Below are 13,829 nucleotides of genomic sequence, written 5' to 3'. Positions count from 1 at the left end.
TGGTACCTGTAAGAAAATAGTGTTTATTGAAATGAAATGATGATATTATCGTTTGGTATTGGCGGCCAGGAGTCCCCAGCTGGGGAAGTTCGGTCGCGAACGTGAAAGTCTCTTCCGTTGGCGCCACAATGGACGACATGCGTGTCGATGATATGTTGTTGTTGTGGTCTTCAGTCCTGAGACTGGTTTGATGCAGCTCTGTATGCTACTCTATCCTGTGGAAGCTTCTTCATCTCCCAGTACCTACTGCAACCTACATCCTTTTGAATCTGCTTAGTGTATTCATCTCTTGGTCTCCCTCTGCGATTTTTACCCTCCACGCTGCCCTCCAATACTAAACTGGTGATCGCTTGATGCCTCAGAACATGTCCTATCAACCGATCCCTCCTTCTAGTCAAGTTGTGCCACAAACTTCTCCCCAATCCTATTCAATACCTCCTCATTAGTTACGTGATCTACTCATCAAATCTTCAGCATTCTTCTGTAGCATCACTTTTCGAAAGCTTCTATTCTCTTCTTGTCCAAACTATTTATCGTCCATGTTTCACTTCCATACATGGCTACACTCCATACGAACACTTTCAGAAATGACTTCCTGACACTTAAATCTATACTCGATGTTAACAAATTTCTCTTCTTGACAAACGCTTTCCTTGCCATTGCCAGTCTACATTTTATATCCTCTCTACTTCGACCATCATCACTTATTCTGCTCCCCAAATAGCAAAACTCCTTTACTGCTTCAAGTGTCTCATTTCCTAATCCAATTCCCTCAGCATCACCCGACTTTATTCGACTACATTCCATTATCCTCGTTTTGCTTTTGTTGATGTTCATCTTACACCCTCCTTTCAAGACACTGTCCATTCCATTCAACTGCTCTTCCAAGTCCTTTGCTGTCTCTGACAGAATTACAATGTCATCGGCAAACCTCAAAGTCTTTATTTCTTCTCCATGGATTTTAATACCGACTCCGAATTTTTCTTTTGTTTCCTCACGGTTTGCTCAATATACTGATTGGATAACATCGGGGAAAGGCTACAACACTGTCTCACTCACTTCCCAACCACTGCTTCCCTTTCATGCTCCTCGACTCTTATAACCGCCATTGGGTTCTATACAAGTTGTAAATAGCCTTTCGCTCCCTATATTTTACCCCTGATACCTTCAGAATTTGAAAGAGAGTATTCCACGCCACATTGTCAAAAGCTTTCTCTAAGTCTACAAATGCTAGAAACGTAGGTTTGCCTTTCCTTAATCCAGCTTCTAAGATAAGTCGTAGGGTCAGTATTGCTTCACGTGTTCCATTATTTCTACGGAATCCAAACTGATCTTCCGCAAGGTCGGCTTCTTCGATGATAATGAAATGACAATGTAGACAGTGGAGAAAATTCCCGAGACGGGCGGGAATCGAACCCGATTCCCGTGCTTGGTAGGCAGACGCGCTGACCTCTCAGCTAAGGAGGGGGACTGTGATTCTTACAACTGTTAAAAAGAAAGAAACGAATTGTTATCGGAGGTCGTTCGATAGTGGGTACGAAAGGTATAGTTCGTTCCATCGTATAGTTGTCGTTGCCCGGAACCGAAAGTGAGCGCCCGAGATAGGATTGTAAGGACGATCCGGAAGTTTCGGCTGCCGGGGCAGCAACGAGTGGCCGGCCGTTTGTTATCTGCGGTCGTTACCTGTAGCTGTAGTTGTAGCCGCGGGCTCTGATTGTAGCACCTGGGCGCCAGGCACAGGGCCCCCTGCCGGCATTGTGTTTGGCCGCGGCCATTGTCGCGGCGCCGTACATCACGCTATCTCCCCAGAAAAGCCTTTCTCGGCGGCCTCTCGCCCTCCCCCTTAATCGTCAGTTTTGAATGCGTTCCATTTCGAGGAGGAAACGGTCCTCTTTATGGGAGGGCTATGGCGCTCTGCTCGCCTATCGCTTGTTCTTTTGTCCGCTACGGGTGCTGGTCGCTGCCCGGCCGAGGTATGAAACCGCCGGTCCCGGTGGACGTTAAGAGCGCTTTTCGAAGGGTAGAGACGCGGGGATGATGAAACTGCTGAGAAAATAAACAAATAACTCCACTGTATTTTGAACTAAGGAATTCGTTTAATGTTTATATCTTGTTAACAAATGGTTCAAATGGCTTTGAGCACTATGGGACTCAAGTTCTGAGGTCATCAGTCCCCTAGAACTTAGAACTACTTAAACCTAACTAACCTAAGGACATCACGCACATCCATGCCCGAGGCAGGATTCGAACCCGCGACCGTAGCGGTCGCGCGGTTCCAGACTGAAGCGCCTAGAACCGCTCTCTTGTTAACAGTCTATGGGACAAGACAGTGGAACAATACCTGTAATAATAGAATCGACTACATGAACTTGCTCGTTCTCACGGTCCACGAATGTAGACCTAGGTTCAATTTTTTTTCTCCACAAACGCGCGGATTTTTTCTCTTATTTCCACAATTCTGCAACTTCTGTTTCTTAGTTTTAACACTGAAATGCAGCTTCAGGTAAAGAACGACTCGTTGTTAGTTTTGAGTTCGTAGTATGCTGAAAATACCTGCTTCTACAGAGCGGAATGAGGTATAAATACATATTATATGTATGTATTAGACTTTCGGTAACTGTTCTAAATGGTGAGAATTAGTTCACATTTGCATACATTCAGTATTTTATTATAATATAACGGCGCTTTCTGAGCTCCCTAGAACGTGGACTTCAGGTCAAAACGCAGATAAGAGAAAAGGATGTTACACGTTCTACAACTAATGACTGTGAAAGTCTCTAATGAAATCATGAGAAAGTTTGATCATTGCGACTGATTTTTAACATAGAACAAATGTTACATTCGTAGAGTAAAATGGTTGTTATACAGTTTTAATAGTTTTATGGACATGTGATTGCCAGTTGCTGGTGATGTACCAAACAGCAAATAAAAAGAGTGTCGGCGACTGAATACACAATACGTGCTAGGAAAGTTACAATTTATTATAAATATGCCATTCTATTTGCTAGGAGAACATTCGTGAACAGTGAGTTTCTCTGACAGCGAAGACGTAGATGATGTGGAAAATCTGCTTAGATAACCAAGAACAGCTATTTCGCAACCAATTGCTGAAGTTAGATGTGACAATGTTGAGCACCTACCAAAATTTCTTGATGCAACGAACCTTTCAAAATACAGAAAACCTAAACTAAACACCACCCGAACAGGCTATGAAGGCCCAACGGTACCGACCGGCTGCCATGTCATCCTTAGTCAAGAGTTGTTCCCGGATGCGGAATTGGAGGGACATGTGGTCAGCAAATCGCTCTCCCGTCCGTGTGTCAGTTTACGAGACCGGAGTCCCTACTTCTCAGTCAAGGAGCTCCTCAGTTTGCCTCGCAAGGGCTGAGTGCACCTCGCTTGCCAACAGCCCCGGCAGACCGGAAGGTCACCCATCCAAGTGCTAGCCCGGCCCGACAGCGCTTAATTTCGGTGATCTGATGGGAGCCGGTGTTACCACTGCGGCAAGGCCGCTGGCAAAATACAGCAAACCTAGCTGCAATTCCAGGACGTCATGTGCATCAAATATGAAATTTATTAACGTATTGTGGAAAATAACTGTTTTGATACTTCTACAAAAGGTAAAAATATTTTTAAAAGTCATAATTTTATCTTGAAACTCTTCCATTTTTCCCGTGTTAGCATAGAAAAACAAGAATGTCAGAAACTGATTCCGCCTTGATGTAAAACACCTTATTATTTTTTTATTTCGAGAAGGTTTTGTATGATACTTACTTTCATTCATTTATGAAGATATTTTGGAGCATCAAATACTCTTATATTAGAAACTGTATGCTGTATCTAAAAAATGTTAATATTAAGAAACCTGTTTTCTCTGTACATTAGCATATGCACTTGAGTGTTTCAAATAAAATAAATTTCTTAATGTTAAGGAGGAGAAAATACAAAGCAAAGGCTAATACGTTTTCATGGTAAGTGGGACTGGAAGTCCAAACACGTGGACGTCTGTTTTTGCGTTGCTGAATCACCAAAAAATATTTCTTCAGCTTTTCTGTGATGCTTTTCAGGAGTGAAGATGTTTTACCGGACGTTGTTTGTTCCATAGATACGAAAGCAACATCGGCAGTGACCTTAATGTTTGCCATATACGCCTACGATATATGAAACAGGATCAGGAGCACGACCATTTTGTTCGGTGAAGACGCTTCCGTCTATAAGGAAATATCGTATTTGGTCGATGGTAAGGAATCATACAAAGTCTTGGACAAAATTTCCACTTGCCGTAATGAATGACAGCTCCCTCTTTAAATTCGGGAGAATGTAATATAACGCCTACAACAAACAAAAAGAAGAGAAAGAAGAGATAATCACTGCTAGGATTTTAATAGGTCGGTATAGCTCACACTAGTAACAGAAAAGATCGGGGAATTGAAACAGCGATCTTTGGAAGTAAGGCTAGTGGAATAGGAAAGAAAATCAATAATATTCGAGCGAGGTACCTACCACTATGCACTAAGCAGTTGTTTCTTTTTTGTTTCTGTTTTATACCTCTACTTCCGTAGGTCCTAATTGAGGACCAAATCTCAGAGGTCATGGAACGAGTCAGTAGATGAAATTAACACCAGAAATGTTAAAGACAGATGAAGAAAATTGCAAGAGTCCTTTACAGACTAGAAGCTGATGAGTATAATCAACAACGTAACACAGGAATACGCTTAAGGTTTTTGCAGATTATCCTCAACAGAACAGGAGAAACGAGCCATGAAGTTGCGAGAATGTTTCCAGGAATCAGTTCAGCGAAGCTAACGCCAATTGTAAATTATCTAAAGTCCCTATGTGTGATATTCTGTGCAACATTTAAATTTTTAATGCCGTAATCTAAATTCTGGCAAAAGGATGTACGTCCGGAAAGAAAAAAAAAGTGTAATGATCCACTTGCAGGGAGTACCAAAACCTTCATTTGAGCGAAAGGCTACTATTACTAATAATCAGGAGCATTTCTTATACATTTGAGATTAACGTGCACAAATATCAATAACCGTCAGGCAAGAGAATGCGTCTTCTGTTAACCTGTGGAGATGAGATGTACAAGGGGCATTCAGCAAGTGTTGTAACATTTTTCTTCTGACAGCAGGTCAGTTTTATTCAGGATTCCAACGAACCATATTATTACCTACTCTTTTGGATACAAAATTCTATTCTTCAGCATAATCTCTGTTCAGTGCGACGGCCTTACGCTACCTTACTGGCGGGGGGGGGGGGGGGGGCTGTATGCCCGATGGTACCACTCAACTGCTCAAAGTCGGAGCCAAAGTCTGCATCAGTAACATCCCTATCATCCACGTACTGCTTCCCGCGGAGTAGATCCTTCATTGAGCCAAACGGTTGGATGGAAATGGGAAGCTGAGGGATCCTGGCTGTAGAGTGCATGAAGAAAAACAGTCCAATAAAATTTTGTAAGGTCCTCTTGGGTGCGTAGACTTGTGTGTGGCCTTGCGTTGTCACGGAGAAGAAGAAGTTCGTTTGCGTTTCTATGGCGACGTACCTGCTGAAGTCCATTCTTCGATTACCTGGTCGTCGCACAATACATTACCGAGTTGAGCGTTGCACCATGAGGGAAGCCATCAAACAGAATAAACCATTCAGAGTCACAGATGGCTGACCCATGACCTCATGACCTTACCGGCTGATGGTGTGGCTTTGAACTTTTTCTTAGGACGAGGCCATTCCTTGGACTGCCGTTTTGTTTCCAGTTCGAAGTGATGAACCCATGTTTAATCGCCTGTGTCGATTTTCACAAAAAATTGACAAAATCAGACACGTAAGGTGGAAGAAAAGCCGCACAGATGATCCTTTGTTGCTCTTTATGGTGTCCTGTTAGGCTGTGAGGAATCCAGCGAGCATGCATCTACCCCAACTGGTGGACGAGTGTGTCAGCCCTTCCAACAGAGACGTCCGGTAATGCAGCGAGGTGTTTGATTGTGATCCATCGGTCACGTGGAATGAGGATGCCCACTATTCCCAGCATTGCAGCAGTCACAGCTACGTGCGGCCGGTCAGCACGTGGGACATAAAGGTGTGTGTGACCTTGTTGCGATGACGACAGACCCTTGCCCAACGATTCGCCATGCTTTTGTTCACTGCGAGGTCTCCGTAGTCAAACTGCAGGAGCCTACAAATATCTGCCATTCTCTGGTTTCCCACCAAAGGAAACTCAATGACAGCTCTCTGTTTGCAACGCATCTTCTTTATAGATGCCATTTTTAAGGCTACATATAGCGCCGTCACCTGTGGGAACTATAGAGGCTTAAGAGAGAATTTTCCACAGTGTCTCACAACGAATTCCGCATTTTTTTCAATCGAAATTGGCAAAGAAAAAAATGTGCTGCATTAATTGAACGCCATTCGCACAATATTCACCCGAAAGAGGAACCAAATTTTTCAGGTTTTTGTTTTCCAAGGATTTTAAACTTGAGCGTGGATACATGCTCTAAAACGCTACACCGTACTGAGAGAGATAACGTTAATCTTATACATCGTTTTGTCTGAAGAGATGATCTTTTACGTCAGTGGTGTACTGAAGCGACAGAGTCGAACATATCTGCAGATACCATGCAAACCACTGTGAAGTGCACTGAATATTTTACGTCGTGTTTCTTCAAATATGGTTCAAATGGCTCTAAGCACTATGGGACATAGCACCTGAGGTCATTAGTCCCGTAGACTTAGAACTACTTCAACCTAACTAACCTAAGGACATCACACATATCCATGCCAGAGGCTGGATTCGAACCGGCGACCGTAGTAGCAGCGTGGTTCCATAATGAAGCGCCTAAAACAGCTCGGCCACAGCGGCCGGACGACGTGTTGGGTCTCTTCCCTTACGTTCCCCTGCAAAGCGCAGGAAGAATGACTGCTTAAATGTCTCTGTCGGCGCTGTCGTCTTTCTTCTGCGATTGTCCCGCATCTCAGCAGGTTCGGCATGATTATTAGCGGATTTGGCGCGGTTAGTTTGAGGGATGGACAGATGCCCTTCTTGTTGGCACCCCGTTGCGTGCCATGTACCCCAAGTGTCTGCATGTGGCGTTATTCGTATGAAAGTGAACGGAAGTGTTCTAAATGTTTGCCGAACGTGTAACTGAGACAGCACTTTGGTATCAGCCCGGCGAGAACGTGTCTAAATGCCGCATCCAAGACGGCCGACACAGCGACTGCCGTCATTAATCTGTCGGGCAGATTCGATCGGGGGCGGAGCACTTCCCCTCCCGGAAGCGTTGCCTTAAGACGCACGGCTATCCGAGTGGTTCCTTATGCGCGGTGTAATTCGTCTAATATGGTCTTCACGGTCCACACGAGAAGAGGTGGGGGGGGGGGGGGGACTGTAATACGCTATTAGATTCATCACATAATACTGGCTTCAATACACTTGCGCAGGACAGTTAACGCTAATCTTCAGGCTCTAGTCAAATCCCGTTTCCCAGCACTTCCGTGACCCTCTCCCGTGAGTCAAACTAACTTGTAACAATTCGTGATGCCCTTGTCTGTGCACGCTCACTAACCGTTGTTAGTCCTAGTTCAGATAGGTTCCCCCACAACTGAGCAGTATTTTAGACTGTGTCCCGCCATTCTTTTGTATGCACTTACCTACGTAGACTGCCCACATTTTCCCCGAAGTCTACCGCCTGATTCCGCTTCAGCCGAGCCCATGTGCTCATTCCACTTCATGTTCTCACAGACCGTTACACCCAGTTCCTCGTATGGGTCGATTGACGCCAGTTCCGACTCTTTCCTATTGTAGTCAGAGGTTACTGCTTTTCTGCGGTTTATAAAGTGCGCACTTTTCCATCTGCAAATGTTTAATGTACGCCATCAATTTTTGCATAACATTTTCGAGATCTGATTGGATAGATGGGCGGTTTTTTTATACGTTATCTGCATAAAAACTGAGCTTAATACACTCCTGGAAACTGAAATAAGAACACCGTGAATTCATTGTCCCAGGAAGGGGAAACTTTATTGACACATTCCTGGGGTCAGATACATCTAATGATCACACTGACAGAACCACAGGCACATAGACACAGGCAACAGAGCACGCACAATGTCGGCACTAGTACAGTGTATATCCACCTTTCGCAGCAATGCAGGCTGCTATTCTCCCATGGAGACGATCGTAGAGATGCTGGATGTAGTCCTGTGGAACGGCTTGCCATGCCATTTCCACCTGGCGCCTCAGTTGGACCAGCGTTCGTGCTGGACGTGCAGACCGCGTGAGACGACGCTTCATCCAGTCCCAAACATGCTCAATGGGGGACAGATCCGGACATCTTGCTGGCCAGGGTAGTTGACTTACACCTTCTAGAGCACGTTGGGTGGCACGGGATACATGCGGACGTGCATTGTCCCGTTGGAACAGCAAGTTCCCTTGCCGGTCTAGGAATGGTAGAACGATGGGTTCGATGACGGTTTGGATGTACCGTGCACTATTCAGTGTCCCCTCGACGATCACCAGTGGTGTACGGCCAGTGTAGGAGATCGCTCCCCACACCATGATGCCGGGTGTTGGCCCTGTGTGCCTCGGTCGTATGCAGTTCTGATTGTGGCGCTCACCTGCACGGCGCCAAACACGCATACGACCATCATTGGCACCAAGGCAGAAGCGACTCTCACCGCTGAAGACGACACGTCTCCATTCGTCCCTCCATTCACGCCTGTCGCGACACCACTGGAGGCGGGCTGCACGATGTTGGGGCGTGAGCGGAAGATGGCCTAACGGTGTGCGGGGCCGTAGCCCAGCTTCATGGAGACGGTTGCGAATGGTCCTCGCCGATACCCCAGGAGCAACAGTGTCCCTAATTTTCTGGGAAGTGGCGGTGCGGTCCCCTACGGCACTGCGTAGGATCCTACGGTCTTGGCGTGCATCCGTGCGTCGCTGCGGTCCGGTCCCAGGTCGACGGGCACGTGCACCTTCCGCCGACCACTGGCGACAACATCGATGTACTGTGGAGACCTCACGCCCCACGTGTTGGGCAATTCGGCGGTACGTCCACCCGGCCTCCCGCATGCCCACTATACGCCCTCGCTCAAAGTCCGTCAACTGCACATACGGTTCACGTCCACGCTGTCGCGGCATGCTACCAGTGTTAAAGACTGCGATGGAGCTCCGTATGCCACGGCAAACTGGCTGACACTGACGGCGGCGGTGCACAAATGCTGCGCAGCTAGCGCCATTCGACGGCCAACACCGCGGTTCCTGGTGTGTCCGCTGTGCCGTGCGTGTGATCATTGCTTGTACAGCCCTCTCGCAGTGTCCGGAGCAAGTATGGTGGGTCTGACACACCGGTGTCAATGTGTTCTTTTTTCCATTTCCAGGAGTGTATTAATATTGTCTGCCATGTCCATAACATTTAACGTGAACAGCAAAAGGCTAACACGCTTCTCTGAGAAGCACGTGAAGCTTCTTTTACATCTGCCGATGACTATCCATTGGAGGAAACAAGCTGCGTCAGCTCTACCGAGACATTCGCAATCAAGTGATAGATATCTTCTGATATACCATACAGTAGAACTTTCGTTAGCAAGCGTTGGTGTGTTACTGAGCCAAATGCTTTTCGGAAGCCAAGAAAACTACAACCACTTTACTTATGGAGGAGAAAAAAGAAGATAGATGGGACTATAGATTACGCTGTACGTTGTTTTGACGTCAGAGTGGGCGCGGCCTGCCCCCATCTGAAATAGCCAAAATTTGCAGATAACCGTTTACGATTGCTTCTTGTTCATTTTTCTGTTGTGAGCAACCAACAACGATTTCACATACTAAAAATTGCAGTGCTTACATGGATAATAGAGTGTCCGGAAGGCCATTTCGAACGTTTCTCTATTCTTAAATGCGTATTTGCTCACGTAGTATGACACATTTGGCCTCGTTAGTGTAACTTGTTTTTTGTTGATATATTTAGAATAAACGACAAGTGTTATGAAAAGCATGGTTTCATAATCCTTTTAATTCCACTTTTACTGTATCTGTATCGGTAGCAAATGAAGCTAAAACTCTGTTTACTTACTGGTACTCCTTTTTGTTTGTTAAATTTTCAGCTTTCATACGTATGCACAAAAGTTTTAATGGCCCCATTTGCAAAAGAAGCAGAAGAAGAAGAAACCCTACGTATTATTCGTTAAATAGCCCATAAATTTGTGTGATGAGGGAAGACGTAAGGCGTGCTAATGTGTCTTGTTCATGACAACAAAGTGAACGATTGTTAAAATGTCAAAGAAATTGAACTGCCTGTAGGTGTACCTCCATGCAGAACACAGTTCTTGTATTGTTAGATTGTCAATGGATTAGTTTCTACATCTTCTTACTTTGAAATTTTACATATGATGCGTCAGTCAGCGTGTGACCAATAACAGCAGTCTACATGGTAAAAAAAAGATATAATTTTTATGCATTCTCTGGCATTGAGCAGTACTGTAAATATGCTTAAGGGAATCTTGAGCCGTGCGTGGTTCCTGTTCCCGCCATTATTTTAGACCCTGTTTTAACGTACTTCCACCTAACTACGTTAATTTAAATTACTACTGTCACTGAGTTCTTGCTTTGCCTGACCGTGAGCGGCGCTAGCAGGGCGTATCGATGTATTCCCTCTCGTAGTATCTTTGCTCGACTGCTATTACTTTCCGGTCGTTGCCTATCGTAAGCGAGTTCAGGTTGCGAGTTCGGGTCTGCCAGTGAGTTGGAACGCGTCTGGAGCGCAGTCTGGGCCTGCCAGTCGGGGAGTTGCAATGCGGCACTAGCGCAGTGGGGTTGGAGCAGCAGTGAGATCTACGTCGACATGGCTCGCCCGACCATTGCCGCCACGCATCACTTGAGCCGGGCCACGGTCTTGGTGGATCGTCGGTCGGTCGCCCTACTGGGCGACGCGTTTTGGCTGGCCGATCGTTCATGACTCGGCTGTGTGTGTGTGCATCGACTACCGATTTGTCTTCGTGCGTGCTTAGTTACTGCTGAGTGTCGTTCAAGTCTTCGTGCAAGTGTTTGTCAAACGGTGTGTGTAGTTGGTGTGATTTCCAGTGACAACCTGTTTTAAATTTTGTCGACGCACTGGCTCTGACAGGTCGGTCGTCTCATCGGACGACGTGTAAATGGTTCTCTGAGCGCTTCTCGGCCCCTTTAATTACCATCTTGTGGAACTTGGGTCGAGCCTTTCCTGGCGCAGGAATGTCGTTTAGCCAGTGCGCGTGTTTCCTCTGCATGGTTGGGTCAGAACCAGTATTTCGGCCATCTTGTGTCTGGAAGTGAGTGGGGACGCACCAGCAGTGCAGTCGCGACGAAGATACAGTCGCGGACAGATCAGCAGGCAGTCTGTCGATTTGTGCGGAACAGGGAGGATCTCCGTGCGGTGCAGTCGGCTCCGTTGGCGGTCCCCGCGCAGTGTCGGAGCGTTTGTGCAGGTGTCCGATCGCTACAAGCTTCGTGGCTCACCGACCTAGGATGTCAAAGTTGAGTGGTGTGTTAAGTACCCGAGCCACGTCCGTTCATGTTGTGTGGTTCGTTTCGGTGGTTCGCTGTTTTGGGAGTGTTTGTATTGCTGAAATTTAGCCGCGATACGGTGTAGCTAACAATTGGTTGATCACAATTCAAGTGGACGAGCGGAATTTTCTGCCTAGTGGCCGTTAGTGTTCCGGTTAACTGCCCTGGCCACTAACGTAATTTCAGGCAGCGTCCTTTCCTCACCTGTTGTCGCTGTCCAACATGGTGTGTAATTTTGACAAGTAATACACAGTCCATTGTGGATTATCACGTTTTTAGCCTTTTGTGTTTGAGTTCTCATGTACTGATTGATGTAAGGCAAGTCGTTGTATCGGTCGGTCCGTGGCTGTCCCCTGGTTGGGTTCCGACGGATCAATTGTAGTTGGGCTCACCACCTGCCTCGCCTAAGTGAACGAGGGCAGACAGACCTCCATGGAGGCTTGTAAGTGCTATCTTCTTCATTGTCTTTCCCACCGGTGTTTAATTATCTGTTTTCAGCCACTTAGAATTTAAGGCTTATGGCTACTTTTTCTTTTTTCCTTAAAAATTTTGCAAAATTAATTGTTGGCTTTCAGTCTTGTAACACTATTCTTAAAATTATCTTCTGCCTTGAAAAGATTATGGTAATATATTTTAAAATTTTGAAACTTAATTGTGGCCTTCAGCCATTGGTATTGTACCTTGTATATGTTTGTTCTATCCACTTTGCTTTGAGGCTTTCCACCTAGCTGTGATGCTTCTTTTTCTATTTTTTACTGATATTTTAAAAGAATTTTTATCTTGTTGATTTTTTAAAAGGTTTCTTGTTTGGAGGCCTTTTCATTTGGTAAAGGTTCGGCTATGTGCCGCTTTGATTGTAAATGTGATATTAAAATACAATAAATTGAGATTAGAAGGTGAAGCTGACGCCAACCTTATTTGGCCCTTTCCACAATCCTAATTACTTGTTCTGCTCTGCGGACAAACGCTTAGACGTCGTGAAATTGATATTTTGTCTTAATATGTATTTAAGTCGTCTTTTTTATGATAATGATAGCCCAGGCTGTGTAATATATAGGCCTACCTCCCCAAGAATGGTCTGTTTGCTTCTTTCCGTTAGTTTTTCGGGAACAACCAAACATATCACAATTGGAATGTACGTCTACTTTGATCATCTGCTTCACTTTTCTTTTCAGTTTTATTTTGAAGTTTTCGAAATGTAGAAGTCCATACCACGCTTCATGGTACACCAGTTAATAGTTTCATGTTCCATGTATCATTTACACGACAAATCTTAATAACGCGGAACGAGTCGTTTTATATTATGATAAGTTTTTTTCTTTTCGTAATTACGGATCCTCGGTTATTATTTATTAGCTTCTTGTGGTTATTTAATTGAAAAAACAGAGGTGTTAGTAATTCCTACTCTCCACCATTTGCACATTGCAGTAATAGACAGACTTCTGCGGCATAGAAGAAGTTGTCAAGGACAAACGTTTCCAGTTTAGTTTTAAATTTTACTTTGCTGTCTGTCAGGCATTATATATCAATGGGTAAGTGATCAAAACTTTCGGTTGCAGCATTGTGAACCCCTCTTTGAACTACAGACAACCTTGGTTGGTTGGTTGGTTTAGGGAAGGAGACCAGACAGCGTGGTCATCGGTCTCATCGGATTAGGGAAGGATTGGGAAGGAAGTCGGCCGTACCCTTTCAGAGGAACCATCCCGGCATTTGCCTGGAGTGATTTAGGGAAATCACGGAAAACCTAAATCAGGATGGCCGGACGCGGGATTGAACCGTCGTCCTCCCGAATGCGAGTCCAGTGTCTAACCACTGCGCACAGACAACCTTAATGTGGGGTAATGAAGGTCATATTTTTCTTCTGGTATTGTGAATATGTACGTCACTGTCGCTGTTGCAGTGCAATGGGTTATATACAACGAACTTCACGAGGAAATAACTACACCATACAGCGGTTAGATTGCTACTCATGCTACTCACTCGCCGAGCAACAGGCAGGCGCGAAGAAAAGAGTGCTCAAATAAGTTTTCGGCCAAAGTCTTCTCCAAAAAGGAAGAAACACACACACACACACACACACACACACACACACACACACACTCATACTATTATACACACAAAACTACAACACTTGACCGCTATCTCCGACTGCTCTAGCTAGAATCTTTTTTAAAAAGGCAGGAAATGTGAACGACGAATAGTTATCAGCGGGAGTGTTTTAGGGCATGAGATGCTGCACCAACGTAACAGTATGCTGTGCGGGGACGAGGCCGTTGACACAGTGTGGCTCGGATGTCGG

At 45.4% G+C, this 13,829-nt stretch overlaps 1 pseudogene; it reads right to left on the bottom strand.

Annotated features, from left to right (window-relative positions):
• Window positions 1–3,400: 3,400 nt before the first annotated feature.
• Window positions 3,401–3,517, bottom strand: LOC126100528 (5S ribosomal RNA; annotated as a pseudogene).
• Window positions 3,518–13,829: the final 10,312 nt, after the last annotated feature.

This window comes from Schistocerca cancellata, chromosome 1, assembly GCF_023864275.1.
Source record: "Schistocerca cancellata isolate TAMUIC-IGC-003103 chromosome 1, iqSchCanc2.1, whole genome shotgun sequence".
Taxonomy (NCBI): domain Eukaryota; kingdom Metazoa; phylum Arthropoda; class Insecta; order Orthoptera; family Acrididae; genus Schistocerca; species Schistocerca cancellata.
This window is presented reverse-complemented; position numbering and strand designations above follow the sequence as displayed.